An 18,240-nucleotide genomic window follows, 5' to 3' on the forward strand; every position below is an offset into this window, starting at 1 on the left:
GCTGCTCTCCACAGAATGTGCCTCCTACATATACTCCTCTTCAGAGTGCAAGTCCTCTCTAGACTCAACTTCCCTCCCGCTTTGTAGATCCGTCATTGGTGTCTCCATCACCTGTCAAAAGAAGTGGAAGTGGACAAGGATAGGAAGAAGAGGAAAGGGTAAGAGAGCGTTTGTGTTGCACTCACAGATCATTCAGACTGATAAGTCATGGGATCCACAGTGAAATAGCAAGACTTATGATTCATGGGAGTTGGAGCTCTTTCAAAGCCAAGATTAATCTATGACAGTGCACAAGAATAGACTGAGAAAAGCACAAGGATCCAGTCAACATTAGAGATCTGTTTGTGTGATTCCACCATCCTATGAGCTTCTATCTAGACATACTGTATATTCCTCTCTTATCACTTCTTCAGTACGTGTCTGTGCTCCTGGTATCCAAGTCGGTCTATTCTTACCTCTATCTGATCTTGATATGATATGGCATAGACAGTGACATTCTCAGACACTGTAATATACATGAAGTGTACAGGCAGCTGCATGTCAGAATTTTACCCCATGTGTAATTTCAAATTGGACATGAAAACATCTCCTAAAATCATGTTTAATTCGCTTAGCATATTTGTCAGATAAAGCTATTCTGAACATCGGTTTTATCTTTATAGTTATTTGTAAAGTGAATGAAAAACAGTGCAGACAAAAACAAAGTTAAAAGGTGTGCAGGTGAGCTTTGAAACCCAAGAGGGCTTATATGAAAACCACACCCGAAAAATAACAATATACATTGAGTGTACAAAACGTTAGGAACACTTGCTCTTTCCATGACATAGACTGACCAGGTGAATCCAGGTGAAATATATTCTCCCTTCTTGATGTCAACTGTTAAATCCACTTGAATCAGTGTAGATTAAGGACAGGTTAAATAATGATTTTTAAGCCTTGAGACAATTGAGATATGTATTGTGTATGTCTGCCACTCAGATTGTGAATGAGCAAGACAAAATATTTAAGTTCCTTTGAACGGGGTATGGTAGTAGGTGCCAGGCGCACCGGTTTGAGAGTGTCAAGAACGGCAACGCTGCTGGGTTTTTCGCACTGAACAATTTCCTGTGTGTATCAAGAATGGTCCACCCAAAGGGCATCCAGCCAACTGCACACAACTGTAGGAAGCATTGGAGTCACATGGGCCAGCATCCCTGTAGAATGCTTTTGACACCTTGTAGAGTCCATACCCCAACAAATTGAGGCTGTTATGAGGTCAAAGGGGGGTGCAACTCAATATTTGGAAGTTGATCCTAATGTTTTGTACACTCAGTGTATATGCTGCATGCACAAGGGTTATAAAAGTGTCACTGGCACCCTCAACTACAGTGGCAAAAAAGAGTATGTGAACCCTTTGGAATTACCTGGATTTCTGCATAAATTAGTCATCAAATTTGATCTGATCTTCATCTAAGTCACAACAATAGACAAACACAATGTGCTTAAACTAATAACACACACATTATTGTATTTTTCTTGTTTATTTTGAATACATAATTTAAACATTCACAGTGTAACTACATTTCAGCTGTTTTCAAATGTTCATTTCAGTTATTCAGTAGATTGAAGCGAAGCCTATTTGTGCTGATTTATCTGGTCCTTGTATATGCTGTTTTGGTGATAATGAGATTAGATAACTTAATGTACGGCCACCTATGATAAATAATTCAATTATCTGATGAAAATAAATCTGACCTTAATCACTCTGATAGCTGTCAAAATAAGAAGTTACACTATATTCATGTGTCAGAAGTATTTGTTATCATATCAATCTAAAAGTCGTATCTACACACCAACAAGTGATAATGCAACCTTTTTGTCGGTGGGCAATAATAGAGAAGAAGAAAAGAAAACGATAACACGTTATATGAGGGATATTTTCCCCGCCACTAGGCGGGCGGTCCTCAACATCATCGGTAATTCCTTTCATGTCCTCACCTGTGCGCGCACTACAGCCATAGGTTGGACAGCACAGACGCAAGCATTTTGTCAGTTGTTGGAAACAATTGGAGCGTCCGTGTGCAAAACCGATTGCTCTAGTTTGTACAAAACAATTATTGTAGCGTTTCAGCAAAATATCACTAGTCTCCTCCTGTGGCACACTTTGCGGATATGGTTTACCTGGATTTTCAGTCCAGGTTCGGAAAATAAACTTGAGAGGAACGCAGTGGAAACGCTTCAAATGGAACGCATCTATCAAATCGGGACCTAAAACTTTTTTTCCAAAAGGTAAAACCAATTCCTTTTGAATTCTTTATGTTTCTCATATTTTATGGTCAAAAAGTGTGTGTAGCACTGCTGAATGTCGCTTTTGTGTGATAATGAGCAAAGGAATGTAACTTGCTGTTTTATCTCAGTCTAGATTTTTTTTTAAAGTTCTGACAATTATCCAACTTGTAAATTCATAACTTTCATCACAGAATAACTTTCTTATTAAATAGTGAGGAAACATAAGATCTCAATGAGGTATCTAGCTTTTAGAATGTGTGTTAGCCTTTCTGAAATATGCTATGATTGGCGGTTGATGGTACAGCACAGCTAGAGCGCAGACTAGCCTAAAACCTAAATATATTTGAATTCTACGTTAGGCATAATTGAGCGTTTGCATCAGGAACGTTTCCCCTTATGACCTCCACAAGCCAGAATGTTGAATACAATGATATTTTAACGTACTTTACCGGTTTTCTGTGTGGTTGGTCCTTTTGCGGGTAGGAATGCGAGACAATATATGCACAGGAAAGTAAAATTACATCAATTTTTCAAAGCGCTGGTAGTGTATTCAGATTTGTGTATTTTTATATTGTGCTATAAATCTGAATGCGCTGTTATTATACTTTGCTGTGGATATATTGTCTCACATTCCTACCTGCAAAAGTACCTACCGCACGAACAACCGGTAAAGTAAGGTGGATATATTGTCTCACATTCCTACCTGCAAAAGGGCCAACCGCACGAACAACCGATAGAGTAAGTGAAAATCTAAATTTATTCAACATTCTGTCTTGTGGAGGTCGTGAGAGAACTTAAAACGATCCAAACGTTCATTTATGTCCGACATTGAATTCAATGCCAGGTCTTCAGGCTAAGCACAGAAGAATCCTTCTAGTCACTGAGTCAATACCCTTACTGTGTACCTATGTTTGTCTTCTGTTGTTGCAGGCCTTTCTTTGTTTTCTGAAATCCATGCTTTTTAATTAAACGTTTATCATACAACCACCTGGCTGTTTCCTCATTGCTGTTGCTCTAAGATGGCAACTCGGTGCGAATGCGCAAATTGAATCTCAACAAAGAAACATTCGGTGGTTGTATTTGATTATAATAAAATGTAAAAGTATAGATTTAAACAAATGGGTACACAGTAAGGGTTTAAGAATTTAAGTATCGATGCATAACAACTCAAAGGAGTCTGAGGTTCATTTAAAAAAAAAAACGTGTCTTCACTCAACTCAGTGGAGGAGTTGATGTACTTGGCTAAGGTACAGCCAACCATTGGCATTTTTAATGTATTTTATTTAACCTTTATTTACCTAGGCAAGTCAGTTAAGAACAAATACTTATTTACAATGATGACCTACCCCGGCCTGACCCGGACGACGCTGGGCCAATTGTGCGCCGACCGATGGGAATTCCGATCACGGCCGGTTGCGATACAGCCTGGAATCGAACCAGGGTCTGTAGTGACGCCTCTAGCACTGAGATGCAGTGCCTTAGATCGCTGTCTCACTCGGGAGCCCAAAGTTCATGTCAGAAGTGGGATGCAGGTTCAGAGGTGGTGGAGATTTGTGTAGCTTGGCCTTTGTTGGTCCAGGAACAGTTAAACAAATGGGTAGAAAGATATAATCCTAAAAGTTTTACTAAGGAGGTCTTCGCAATGAAAGGATAAATCAGTTTTTCTATTAATTATCTGAGCAGTACTCATGGACACTGACAATCTTATGGCACTGGTGATGTTGGTTGGTATGATATTTCCCAGTAAATGGCCACATGGCAGTCTATTTTATTTCCTTTATCCTTTATCATGAGTGAAGATAACCTGACATTCTCAGTTCCCCAGGGTCTCCTTCTGTTTGTAGACATACTGTACATTGCCTGTCTATGGACTTTGAACTGGAAGCTTAAAGCATAACATTGTCTTGACTGCAGATCAGTTGGGGAATGTATTGGTGTCTTTCTATGGATAGAGTCCTTTTGGAGACAAATTGGCCAGATTTATCAGTCGTGCTAGATGTTGTCACATATGTCAGTTGCTTGTTCTTTCTCATTAATGTTATTATGGACAATTAGAAACTGATAATTAGCAGTAATTACCAGTGTAGTCTGCTAATGAACATCGGTGTATAGTCTCTTTCCTGACCATTTCACACAACCAACCCACCTAACCTCTGCCCCTAATGAGTTCAGCCTGACCTCTACAGAATAGTCTGAACTGTAGTGGAGACAAGATACTTTTGTTTAGGAAGGGTGTGTCCTTTACTGGTGGTGCTTCCTTCTCACCTGGCCACAAGCCAGGCCATGGCTTGTATCCATGGAGATAACAGGTGCCTTATGTAACCACAGAGCCAGGAGGGGATGCCTCTGCATAGCTAGGGCCCTGACTTTTCCCCCAGGTTGGAACTTGACCTTGAAAAACTCAGGACACTAGTAAGAGAGGGGTGAGGGCATGACAGACTGAGGGTGCTAAGAGGAAGAATAGCTCAGTCTCTAGACTGTAGTCAGTGTTGGGAGACCACAGTAACCATTGCAGCAGTGGAGAAAGGGGGCCTGGTTAGTACAGAACTTAGTTTGCAGCAGTGGAAAGAGAACATCCCGCTATTATGATGGGCTGTAGACCTTCTAATCACAGTCTGGAATGGGCGACAGTGTCGTGAGTGTAGTGGAATCAGCAGTGACTCATGTCTGCAGTGTAGTGAGGAGCCTTCTGTGTGTAGACGGAGTGGCAGACAATAGGTTTAATCAGTGGGATTGGCTGAGTTACTCATCTGTCATCAATGAGCCTTTGATCAATATTAATGAGAAATCCAATGAGTTAAAACATTGGCCCTCAATGTGTGTGTCTCATGTTCTCAGTCCGACTGTCCTTGACGGTGCATAAGTATAAGCTTGGGGACTGTGTATTAGTTGAATTAGCCAAATGGGACATACTTTCTTTTAGTTGCCCATTGAAGCCTTCTGAAATATAAAAAAACCCATTTACATAGAGAACATTTGCATCTTTCCACTGCTGGATTAGACTGTTCTCCTGTATTTCTGCATGTCCCATAGAGTTTCCAATAATGTTTCCTAGTCCTCTCAGCATGCTCAGTGTGTGTGTTATTGTGGTCAGGGCACAGAGGGCTTGTTTTAACTGGCGAGAACAGAGGCTTCAGAGATGCCAGTGGCAGGGGAGGATGTACTTTAAGTCTCAGCTGTGTTTTTTTTTTTCCCCCCAGTAGCTACTGTCACTACTGTCAAAATACTTATTCTCCCCTGGTTTTCTTCCAAAAATACAGAGGTCCAGGCTTAGGCCCACAGCAACACTGAGGAGGTCTAGAAACAGGCAGATTCAAGTGCCCAGTCATGAGAAATGAGAACAAGAGAGAGGCTGAAGGAGATTTGGAAAGGGGAGTTCCTCAGCAATTATCAATCGCTCAGGAATGCAGCCTCTACTCTTAGACAAGCTGCTGCACGGCTACAGTGTCCCAAAAGCACTCAGACTTGAACAGATCTGTTCTCGACTCCACATATTTCCCCCTTACAGCAACAATGACCCTGAATGAGAGTAGCAGAGGGGTGGGATTAAAAACCTCATGATCGGTAATAGTTATTACTGATAACACTGTATACTGAACAAAAATATAAACGCAACATGTAGTGTTCATTTCATGAGCTGAAATAAAAGATCCCTGACATTTTCCATATACACACATGCTTTTCTCTCAAATTGTGTTCACAAATTTGTTTACATCCCTGTTAGTGAGCATTTCTCCTTTGCCAAGATATTCCATCCACCTGACAGGTGTGGCATATCAAGAAGCTGATTAAACAGCTTGATCATATACACAGGTGCACCTTGTGCTGAGGACAAAAAAAGGCCACTCTGAAATGTGCAGTTTTGTCACACAACACAATGCCACAGAAGGCTCAAGTTTTTATGGAGCATAAAATTGTTATGCTGACTGCAGGCTTGTCCACCAGAGCTGTTGCCAGATAATTGAATGTTCATTTCTCTACCATAAGCCACCAACTTCATTTTAGAGAATTTGGTAGTACGTCCAACTGGCCTCACAACCGCAGACCATGTGTAACCATGCCAGCCGTGGACCTCCACATCCGGCTTCTTCACCTGCAGGATCTTCTAAGACCAGCCACCCAGACAGCTGATGGAACTGTAGGTTTGCACAACTGAAGAGTTTCTGCAGAAACAGATTCTCTGTATGCTCGTCATCTTCACCAGGGTCTTGACCTGACTGCATTTCGGCGTTGTAACCGACTACAGTGGGCAAATGTTCGATACTGGCACACTGGAGAAGTGTGCTCTTCACAGATAAATCCCAGTTTCAACTGTACCGGGCAGATGGCAGACAGCATTGTATGGCATCGTCTGGGCGCGTGTTTTGCTGATGTGAACTGCCACCATGGGGTACTATGTTATGGGGTACTATGTTATGGGCAGGCATAAGCTACAGACAACTAACACAATTGCATTTTATCTTTGGCAATTTCAATGTGCAGAGATACTGTGACAAGATCCTGAGGCCCATTGTCTTTCCATTCATTCGCTGCTATCGCCTCATGTTTCAGCATGGTAATGCAAGGATCTGTGCACAATTCCTTGAGGCTGAAAATGTCCCAGTTCTTCCATGGCCTGCATACTCACCAGACATGTCACCCATTGAGCACGTTTGGTATGCTCTGGATCGATGTGTACGACAGCCCTCACCAATATCCAGCAACTTCGCACAGCCAAGAGTGGGACGACATTCCACAGGCCACCAACAGCCTGATCAGCTCTATGTGAAGGAGATGTATCCCGCTGCATTAGGCAAATGGTGGTCACCAGATGTATTTTTGTACAAGTGCTTAACTTTAAATTCTGTTACCAGATCGGTAATGGAATTTCCAAAAAATTGTTAACAGAATTTCTGCAATTGAATTGGCTAAAGAGTTAAATCGTAGTAGTCACAAACCACTGTTGGGTTCACCAGTTTGGACAATACAGTACAGTAGGTTAAAGAATAGTATAGTAAACAGTAGAGCACACTAGAGTTGAGTACACTGTACTGTACTGAACTCTACTCTACTGTGCTGTACTCTGATGTCCAAATTTGTCAAACATGGATGTCTATGATTTGGTCCGGACCAACCAGATTTGGTCTTGTTTGGGGGAAGACCTCATTAAAATAATAGTCAGTGTGTAGAATAATACCCAGATATGCAGAGGAGGATATTGCATATTTCTACATTTGTGTACCTATTTAGGATACATCCCCATGAAGAGAATGGCATTCACGTCCATAACTATGCATTTCTGCGTAGCACAGATAAGGGACCTATGATTAAATTTAGTCTCCGCTGTTCGGTTACTGGGAGTAAATCCACTTTACTTACTGTAGTTCAATAACCCAATTCTTTCTGCAGGCACCATTGAATCTTAATTCGGACCAAAGATTTGAGTTTTTTTGGAGAACATGGACTCATAAAAATAAATAAAAACTGAGGGAGATTTTACAGAAATTCTGTTAACAAACTTTGCATCTGCACAGTTCTTCCAATCAATGTGTTTTTGTAAAATGTTCTGTGTAAATGAAGTCTTCCTTGTACATAGTTGTATGGTTTGTTAAACTTTTGAAATCAATGGTTTTTGTTTGGCATACATTGTTAGTGAAAAATCTGAGTCTACCGTGGAATTGCCCATATGTAACTAAAAATCTGTAAAAACAAAAATGTAAAGCAAAGTTACTTTTGTCCTCCAAAAAGGACAAAAGGATGGGCCCCAAAAAAGTACTAATAAAATAACAATGACCCTGATTCACTGTCGGTGGCCCTTATCTCACTTCATTGGCATGTATTGTTGTGTTGCATTTTCATCACTATCCTGATCCACACATCCTTTTAATAGCAACAACAAAATGTACGTAAGGGATTTCCTCTCAAGATGAATGCGTAGTTCTATACAGTATTCTTGAAATCCTGGCATTCAGCCTCTCTCTTTGGAAGGCCATTTGTCTTATTGGATGTATTTCAATGTTTCCTCTTTCTACTGTTTTGCACAACAAGTAAATATGAAGACTAGGAACTGCCCAGAGCCATATGCACAACATAACAAAATGTTTTAGAAACCTCCCCCCGCTGTCATTGCTTCATGTGACAATCCTTCGCAGGAAATGGAATTCATTGGGTTATTCCAGTTTTCCCCTATAGTGGTGCCTCACCTACAGCAATGGACATACATAATGAATGCATGCACTTCTCTGGTTTAGAATGTGTGTGGTGGTCTAATCGACTGCCTCTCTGTAAAATGGCCTTTACTTGAGTGCTGCTGCTCTCCTTTGTTTGATAACGGCTACAGAATAAAGGAACACCCTGATTCATGAAAGAACAGTAAAGCCACTTTCACACTAGTAAAATGTTAACTCTCTTTTATAGCAGCACGTCACATTATTTCACAAAGTGTTCAAAACTGTAGCTTATACTACCCTGGGGAGCCATTGGGTCGGAGGGGATGCTGTAGGATGACTGGGCATTGAGTCTGACTGGAACTTAAACTTTGCACTGCCACTTTAAATCCTGGAGCCCAGACTCTCATATTAAGGTGAATGTGCTCCTGCTTAAACCAAGCTATACTCACTCTTTAAACAAAGATGTCTGTTTCACTGCCACACCCTTTTTGACTTGTCCCCACGGGCACATGTACCAGCCTGGTCTGCTTCTTCACTCTGAGTCACTTTTGCAACAACTCCTGTAGTGTAAACTTATTCTAGCCCTCACTTACACAATACATCTGAAAGTATTCACGCCCCTTGACTTTTACAGTGTTTTGTTGTTACAAATTGGGATAAACATTTGTCATTTTGTCAAAGATCTACACAATACTCTAATGTGAAAGTGGAAGAAAAATTCTAACATTTGTTAAAAATAAATACAATCATTAAAATAAAACGCTAATATATCTTGATTAGATAAATATTCAACTCCATGAGTCAATACATGTTAGAATCACCTTTGGCATCGATTTACAGTTGTAGACTTACCCAGAAAGATTCACAAGAACTTTCCACACCTGGATTGTGCAACATTTGCCTATTTTCAGAATTCTTCAAGCGCTGTCAATTGGATGTTGATCATTGCCAGACAACCTTCTTTTCACTGTCAATTTGATTAGTGTTGTGGAGTAACTACAAGGATGTTGATCCATCCTCTGCTTTCTCCTATCACAGCCATTAAACTCTGTAACTGTTTTAAAGGAACCATTGGCCTCATGGTGAAATCCCTGAGCGGTTTCCTTCTTCTCCAGCAACGGAGTTAGGACACCTGTATCTTTGTAATGACTGGGTGTATTGATACACCATCCAAAGTGTAATTAATAACTTCATCGTGCTCAAAGGGATATTCAATGTCTGATTTTTATTTTTATTTTTTACCCATCTACCAATAGGTGCCCTTCTTTGCGAGGCATTGGAAAACATCCCTGGTCTTTGTGGTTGAATCTGTGTTTGAAATTCACTTCTCGACCTTACAATTATCTGAATGTGTGGGGTACAGAGATGGTCATTAGAAAATCATGTTAAATACTATTATTGTGAGGCCATGCAACTTATTGTGACTTATTACTATTTTACTCCTGAATGTATTTAGGTTTGCCATGACAGGGGTGGAATACCTATTGTCTCAAGACAGTTCAGCTTTTCATTCCCATTGATGGTATGGGGTATTGTTTGTCACTGGCCTACACACTTTTTTAAATTTGAATCTATTTTAAATTCTGGCTGTAACGCAACAAAATGTGTAAAAATGAGCAAATACTTTCTGAAGGCACTGTATAGGTTGTGCTGTTGATTACACTGGTCTGTATATGTCTGCCATAGCAGGTTAACCAAACCAAAGTCGCACAAACTGGTCCGCCTTTGCTGTGAGGAAATATACACCCTTCAATAGCTGGATTGGGATACTCGGGATGAGCTGCACTGCAGATGTTTGATATGTGGCCTGGTTTACATACATCGTGGTGTGTGGGTCTGATGGTTGCTTCAGGCAATGCAGCTTTTCACTGCTTCCCTCCCCAGGCTTCCTCATAAAACTGGAGACCTACAGATCCCGTTGAATTGATGTGGGTCAATGACATACGGTAGTGCAAACTGTCAGGGCCCTCACTGCTCCAGGATTTACAATCACAAGCTGTTCAGTTCTCAAAGAAGGGAGGCAAACACAACATTCTATCCTCTACACTGTCTTGTAGTTACTGATGAGCTATTTTGCTGCTGTTGTCCTGTGTAGGACTGTTCAGTAGACGTTTCTCCTGGCCAATGTGAAAGCACCACGTCTATTGTGAGGGAAAAGTAAACAGCATGTCAGAGCACAGGCCTGCTCCAGCAGGATTGGGCTGGGCTGGAAAACCACAGAGGAGGCTAATGATTGCTCATGTGTGTGGATGCAGGTAAATCAATAGCCACGTATTAATCAATGTTTATATCTTAAAGTCTCAAGGAACGTGTGATTTTTGTTCTTAACCCTCTTTTTGTGTGTATTATTATGTGTGTATCGTTTGCGTCAACACCCAGCCACCATTGAGCTGTGTGGTTTGGAGTACTATAATTACAGTGCCAATGAAGCAACTGTGTAATTTTGTCAGGGGCAACTTTGTGTGACAGAGTTTTGGTGTGTCCTGATTCTTAATTTGTGTGTGTGTGTGAGAAAGAGGGTCTCTATGGTAACGTCCCGACTAAAGTGTTCACAATAGTCCTAAGTGCTCTGTTGTATACTTAGGCAAACATGTATTTATCTAAGGGTTGGTCATGACTGCACAGCAACAGCATTGTGATTAGATCCACTGGAACGATATACAATGTTGTCATTAATGATCTCTTATGTGCTAATGTGAATGTGGTTTAGACTACTTACTTATAAATGCATAAGCTAGTGGTGCGCGGGTCAGCTGTTCGTTCACCTGCACCCGCCCGCAATTGCTAAGAACCTATCCGCAACCACCTGACCACAGTACCAGTCAAAAGTTTGGACACACCTACTCATTCAAGGGTTTTTCTTCATTTGTACTATTTTCTACATTGTAGAATAATAGTGAACACATCAAAACGATGAAATAACATATGGAATCTGTCGCCAAGGCAGTGCAAAGGGTGGCTACTTTAACTTTTGGTTACTACAAATATTTCATATGTGATTCTTCAAAGTAGCCACCCTTTGCCAAAAGTGTGCAAAGCTGTCATCAAGGCATTCTCTCAACCAGCTTCATGAGGTAGTCACCAGGAATGTATTTCAATTAACAGGTGTGTCTTGTTAAAAGTTAATTTGTGGAATTTATTTCCTTAATGCATTTGAGCCAGTCTGTTTTGTGACAAGGTAGGGGTGGTATACAGAAGATGGTCCTATTTGGTAAAAGATCAAGTCCATATTATGGCTAGAACAGCTCAAATAAGCAAAGAGAAATTACCATCCATCATTACTTTTAAGACATGAATGTTAGTTAATCCGGAAAACGTCAAGAACTTTGAACCAAATTTGAAATGTTTGGTTCCAACTGCTTTCTTTGTGAGACACTGAGTAGGTGAACGGATGATCTCCGCATTTGTGGTTTCCACCGTGTGGAGGTGCTTTGCTGGTGACACGGTCAGTGATTGATTTCGAATTCAAGGCACAATTAACCAGCATGGCTACCACAGCATTCTGCAGCGATATCCCATCTGGTTTCCCCTTAGTCCCACTATCATTTGTTTTTCAACAGGACAATGACCCAACACACCTTCAGGCTGTGTAAGGGATATTTGACCAAGAAGGAGAGTGATGGAATGCTGCATCAGATGACCTGGCCTCCACAATCACTCGACCTCAACCCAATTGAGATGGTTTGGGATGAGTTGGACCGCAGAGTGAAGGAAAAGCAGCCAACAAGTGCGCAGAATATGTGGGAACTCTTTCAAGACTGTTGGAAAAGCATTCCAGGTGATGGAGGTTGAGAGAATGTCAAGAGAATGCCAATCTAAAATATATTTGTAGTAACAAAACACTTGTGGTTACTACATGATTCCATATGTTTTATTTATTCACTATTATTCTATAATGTAGAAAATAGTAAAAAATAAAGAAAAACCCTTGAATGAGTAGGTGTGTCCAGACTTTTGACTGGTACTGTATATGTGAAAATCTGAGGCCCGCCCCTGACCCTCACCCGCAAATATAGAAAATGCCCAGTCAGAGAGAGCAGAACCTTTTTTTGACAGGCCATTTTAGATAGGCATATGTTTGTTCATATAATTTCCAACATTTTGGTAGGCCATTTGTTAGTCAACTTGTCTATAATTGGATACATGCAAATGCAGCTTCTCTTCTGTCATTACTTGTTACCCTAGAACAAGTATTCCCAAACTGGGGTACGCGTTGTGATTCACTTTATTTTTAAAGAAAGCAATATCTATATTCTGCACATTTTCAAACGTCCATTTTATATTTTCCAATGGGGCTTTACATTTGGGTGAGTTTTTTTCTCACCTGAGTAGCCTCGTTTCACTGCCAAAAATAACATTATACCATCTAGTGTTCAACAAAATAACAACACAATGTCAAATTCAGGTAACCTAGTCTCATAATTAACATCCAATCACATTAACCGTTACTCTCTCGCGGGAATTCCACTAACGGTCCGTACGTAGCCAAACATAGCTAATGCTCATTCCGTTTGCTTGAATATTGATAAATGGTCAAAAAAAGTAAGGCCCGCGTCCATAGACGCATACCAGCTTTACTGGTAGTACTGCACCTGTCGACGACAAGTTGTTCTGCTTCCACGAGCACATCCAATGCTAACATCAGTAATTCTACATTTGATGTTAGCCCAGCTAGCATGGACACTGACGGTTGTGAATCTGATGCAGCTGAAGAGCTACTGCCCCCTTACCTGGAAAAGCGCCGAACAACAAACAGGGACGTTGGACCATCTAAGAGGTGCAAATATGATTAACTACATTTATTTGGGGTTAATTTATATTGGGAGTAGTGCCTTTCCTCAGCCACAGTGTTATATGTGCAAAAGTGCTCTCACAACTTGATTAAGCCTTCACTCTTATACAAAACATGGCAATTTGAAAAATAAGCCACCGTAGTGTTTTGTGAGAATTAAGATTACTTTTGAGTAGTAAGACTTGTATAAAAGCAACAAATACCATTAATAAGGGGCTAGAAGCATCTTGTATGGTGAGCTACTGAGTGGCTAGGACAGGCAAGCCCCATACTATTGTGGAGGACTTAATTCTTCCTACTGCTGTGGATATGGCTGGGGGAAAAGACAAAAAAAAACTATACAATGTCTTCATCAAACACTGTTTCACGATGCATCAGTGACATGACAGGAGATGTTTTGAAACGATTACTGCTTCGCATACAAGCCAGTGAATTCTATGCTTTACAGCTGGATGAGTCAACAGACGTGGCGGGCCTGGCACAGCTCCTGTCCGTTACGTTTATGGGGATCAATTTAAAGAAGACATCCTCTTCTGGAAACCAGGACAACAGGAGAGGATATTTTTAAAGTACTGGACAGCTTTTGTGACATCAAATGGACTTTGGTGGTCAAGATGTGTTGGTGTCTGGACTGATGGCGTAGAAGCCATGACAGGGAGACATAGTGGAGTGGTAAAGCACGTCCAAGCAGTTGCTCCTGACGCCACTTGGGTACACTGCAGCATCTACCGAGAGGCTCCTGCTGGCAAGGGAATGCCTGACAGTTTGAAAGACGTGTTGGACACTACAGTGAAAGTGGTTAACTTTGTTAAAGCAAGGCCCCTGAACTCTCGTGCATTTTCTGCACTTTGCAATGATATGGGCAGCGACCATGTAACGCTTTTACAACTTACAGAAGTGCGCTGGTTATCAAAGGGCAAAGTATTGACACATTTTTTGGAATTTAGAGACTAGCTTAAAGTTGTCTTTACTGACCATTTTCACTTGTCTGACTGCTTGCATGATGGGTTTCTCACACGACTGGCCTGTTTGGGTGATGTTTTTTCTCGTCTGAATGATCTGAATCTAGGATTACAGGGACTCTCCGCAACTATATTCAATGTGCAGGACAAAATTGAGGCTATGATTTTAAGAAGTTTGAGCTCTTCTCTGTCTGCATTAACAAGGATGACACACAGGTCTTTCCATCATTGTATGATTTTGTTTGTGTGCAAATGAATTCAAGCTTATGGACAATGTCAAATGAGATACAGCGAAGAACGAGTGAGTTGGGTGTGCAATTACGCAGGTACTTTCCCGAAATGGATGGCACAAACAACTGGATACGTTATCCCTTTCATGCCCTGCCTCCACTCCACTTATCGATATCTGAACAAGAGAGCCTCATCGAAATTGAATTTATCAGAAGCCACTGACAGATTTCTGGATTGGGCTGCTCTCAGAGCATCCTGCCTTGGAAAATTGTGCTGTTAACACTGATGCCCTTTGCCACTTACCTATGTGAGTGGATCCTCAGCCCTCACTAGCATGACAAATAAATACAGGCACAGACTGTGTGGAAAATGATTTCAAACCAATACAACCCAACATTGCAGAGTTAGGTGCATACTTTCAAGCACACCCTTCTCATTAACCATTGATGAGTTATTCACAATTTTGTATTAACAAATAAGGTTTTATATGTAAGATGGTTAAATGTCCCTAAGATCAACTTAAAATAATGGGCAGGAAGTATATTGAAGTTATAAATAATGTATACATATCAATTTTAAAGTATTATCTGTTTCATATAATGATCCCTTGTTGATATTTTCCCCTGTTTCATAGTCAATATTGTCTTGTTGCGTTTCGCATTGTGATGGAATGGGCACTCAAGGGAGTAGCTTGGAAAAGGTAAGACAGTATTACTCATCATGCGTCGTTGAGGCCATCCGTAGAAAGTGTCCTTTACCTTCAGGAGTATACGTTGGATTCAAGGAGTCTGAGGACGCACACTTGCATCTCTGAACCACTTGATTCTGAAGAATGTATAAAGACTGAACTTGGTGTCATTACATGTTATTACACAATATGGCTATAACCATGTAACAAGGTGTATAACTGGCTATGTGTATGTGAACAACAACTTGTTTTTATGAGACAAACATGTTCCCAAATAAAGACACATTGTGCAGGTATGTGTGTTCGACAATACATTAGTAATATAAAGGTTATGAAAGTCAACACATACAACTAATAGAAAAATACACTTTTGAACAAGTTAAAGAACATATAAACATGTTATACACTACTACTTTAGCAATCAACTACCTATGTAGCTTCTTTGGACATCTTGACTATCCTTATCCATGTCTTAGCTAGGGACATGTAGACTATCCTTTTCCATGTCTTAGCTAGGGACATGTAGACTATCCTTATCCCTGTCTTAGCTAGGGACATGTAGACTATCCTTATCCATGTCTTAGCTAGGGACATGTAGACTATCCTTATCCCTGTCCAAGCTAGGGACATGTAGACTATCCTTATCCCTGTCATCGATTATGGACATCTAGGCTATCCGTATCCCTGTCATAGCTAGTGACATGTAGGCTATCCGTATCCCTGTCATAGCTAGGGACATGTAGGCTATCCGTATCCCTGTCATAGCTAGGGACATGTAGGCTATCCGTATCCCTGTCATAGCTAGTGCAATGCTGCTTGTTTTCGTTATGCGCTGTTGACAAGCGAGACATGACATGCCAACTCTGGAGTGTCATACTTGTTGCTCGTGCAAGTGGAACAACACTGGCAACGTACTTCAGCTGAAATAGTTAGTCCTATATCACACTTTTCTACAGGCCCCCAGAAAACGTAATAGTCTGTAGAATTTTATTTGGAGTCATTTTGAAGCACGTTTTTGGGTGAGTCTCATCTCTACCACTATTTGGCTCATGCAAGCAACTAAGCCAGACAACACACATCTCAGGAATGGAACTTTGACCAAAACTGTCTGGATGGATGATGCTTCAACACTAAAAGTAAACAGTAAAAAATGAAATATCCCTTTTAAGGAAATGAAAAGCTGTTAAAACGACACTACATGATTTGTTTTGTTTTTTTATAGGATCTGTTCGGCTTGGATGCATATTTTTATGTGGTTGAAATACTATCAGATTTTATGATGCTGATAAAGATGGCACCTTTACAGATGATCCTAACCACTCATTCATTCTCCCAAGATGCTGAAAGAAAGAAATATTTCTCCACTCCTGTTCCTGAGTCAAAATGTACATTTTTTTGTGTGTAATTTTATGTTAAGAAATGGTTAATTCTGCAGGAGCCTAATGTAATATCAACTATCTGAGAGGTTTTAGACCTAGAGTCAGTGTCCATATTTCAGTTAGGCTACTACTCCATTTAACCCATCTGAACAATACAGTTCCCTTGACGTGCCATTTTGAAGTCTCTGTCTTGTGACTGTCTAATTTCTATAGCACCTCACAATCACACATAACAGAAGTGCTATTATCATCTCTAACCACTTCACCAAATCTTTCCCAACATTAGACTACTGTCCTGGCTCTCGCTTCTATTTATTTTCAACCCTCTATTTTGCAGCTTTTCTCCAACGTTGTCCTTTTTGCCTCAGTGGATCGACATTAACTTTTTCTGCCCAAGTTCTCAAATGCATTTGGCAATTTGTGTGTTTGGCGCGCTACAGTTAGGCCCTAAAGCTTAGGCTACGCACAAATGCCATGTAAAAATAATGAAAGAAACACCTCAATTTAGCCTATAGATAAAAATTATGGATTTTTTTAAATGCATTGTTTTTCTCTTTTCAACCTGCCAGCCCTGCGGATATGAGTCAACCCACGCATCATTAGCATGAGCCTTTGTCAGGCCTAACTTCATTTTGTGCAATGTGTGTAGATAATTTTGAGAAACAGAAAGACATTGGTTTGAACTGAGTCAGGTGGGTGGTCCTCCACTGTATCCCAGGTTGCTATGCGTCTCCCAGGAGATGTCGGACCCCAAGTGTTCAACAGCCATCTCTTCACTGCATCTGCACATTGTCAAATGTAGCTACTGCTTAGATTAATGGATGTCACTCATCCCTAAATTACAGTAATTTGCATGGAGAGAAACACAGGGCTCACTGCAGATGGATGAAAGGGGCTGAGACTTCACTAAAGGATACCCACTTTACTGGCCTGTTGGCCTTTCACTGCAACTCAAAGTATCTCTCTGAGTTCTTATGAGAAACATTTACACTCATGAGCTCCTCTCCAGCTATCCTCTTGATCCTTTCACAGAACATCCATGGGAAAGTCCCCTCATTTCCGATTAGACAATCATGTGATATGAACTTGTTTATTTGGGGCGGCAGGGTAGCCTAGTGGTTAGAGCGTTGGACTAGTAACCGGAAGGTTGCAAGTTCAAACCCCCGAGCTGACAAAGTACAAATCTGTACCCACTGTTCCTAGGCCATCATTGAAAATAAGAATTTGTTCTTAACTGACTTGCCTAGTTAAATAAATTCCCTGCTTGAGAAGAGCCGAGCATGAGCAGTAATTGTCTGTGGTGTTAGTTCAGTGATGGTCCCTGTCTGGGTGGGTGGGGATGAGATGTTTACCCATTTTTCTCCATTGGAGGTTCCAGAGGTTCCAGTGGTTCCTCCAGGAAATTGGAGTGATTAACGGTTCATTTCTGACCAGTGTGAGGGGCGCCTGGCAGCCTGCATCTGCCTACAATCATTTAGTGTGCCTATAGCCAAACCAGGGCCTTAATTACAGTACACCACTTCTCATTCCAGATCCTCAATACTTTATAACAGAGTGCTGACCATTTTATGATCATTTTGAGACCCATATTCGAGGCTTAAAGGCTCCTGGACATTTTGCTATTAGGGATGGATGTCAGTCCCGTGACATCTTGCCAAGTGATTTTGGTGACTTATGTGTTAGAATGTGTGCTTGAGACATGAAACCATCTGAAGAATTGAGATTTGGCTGATGTGCTTTCATGTAACTTGGCTGGAGTCCCCAATCCTAG

General features: G+C 40.9%; 1 protein-coding gene across 2 annotated transcripts in view; it reads left to right on the forward strand.

Moving 5' to 3' along the window:
- The first annotated feature begins 1,951 nt into the window (after nucleotides 1–1,951).
- LOC112256622 (uncharacterized protein KIAA1522 homolog) overlaps nucleotides 1,952–18,240 on the forward strand; it is a 39,018-nt gene continuing 22,729 nt past the window's right edge. For both annotated transcript variants that reach the window (XM_024429984.2, XM_024429986.2), the window contains exon 1: nucleotides 1,952–2,268. The gene's annotated coding sequence lies outside the window, so the exon portion shown is untranslated. The remainder of the gene's footprint in view (nucleotides 2,269–18,240) is intronic.

Source organism: Oncorhynchus tshawytscha, linkage group LG08 (genome assembly GCF_018296145.1).
Source record: "Oncorhynchus tshawytscha isolate Ot180627B linkage group LG08, Otsh_v2.0, whole genome shotgun sequence".
Taxonomy (NCBI): Eukaryota; Metazoa; Chordata; class Actinopteri; order Salmoniformes; family Salmonidae; genus Oncorhynchus; species Oncorhynchus tshawytscha.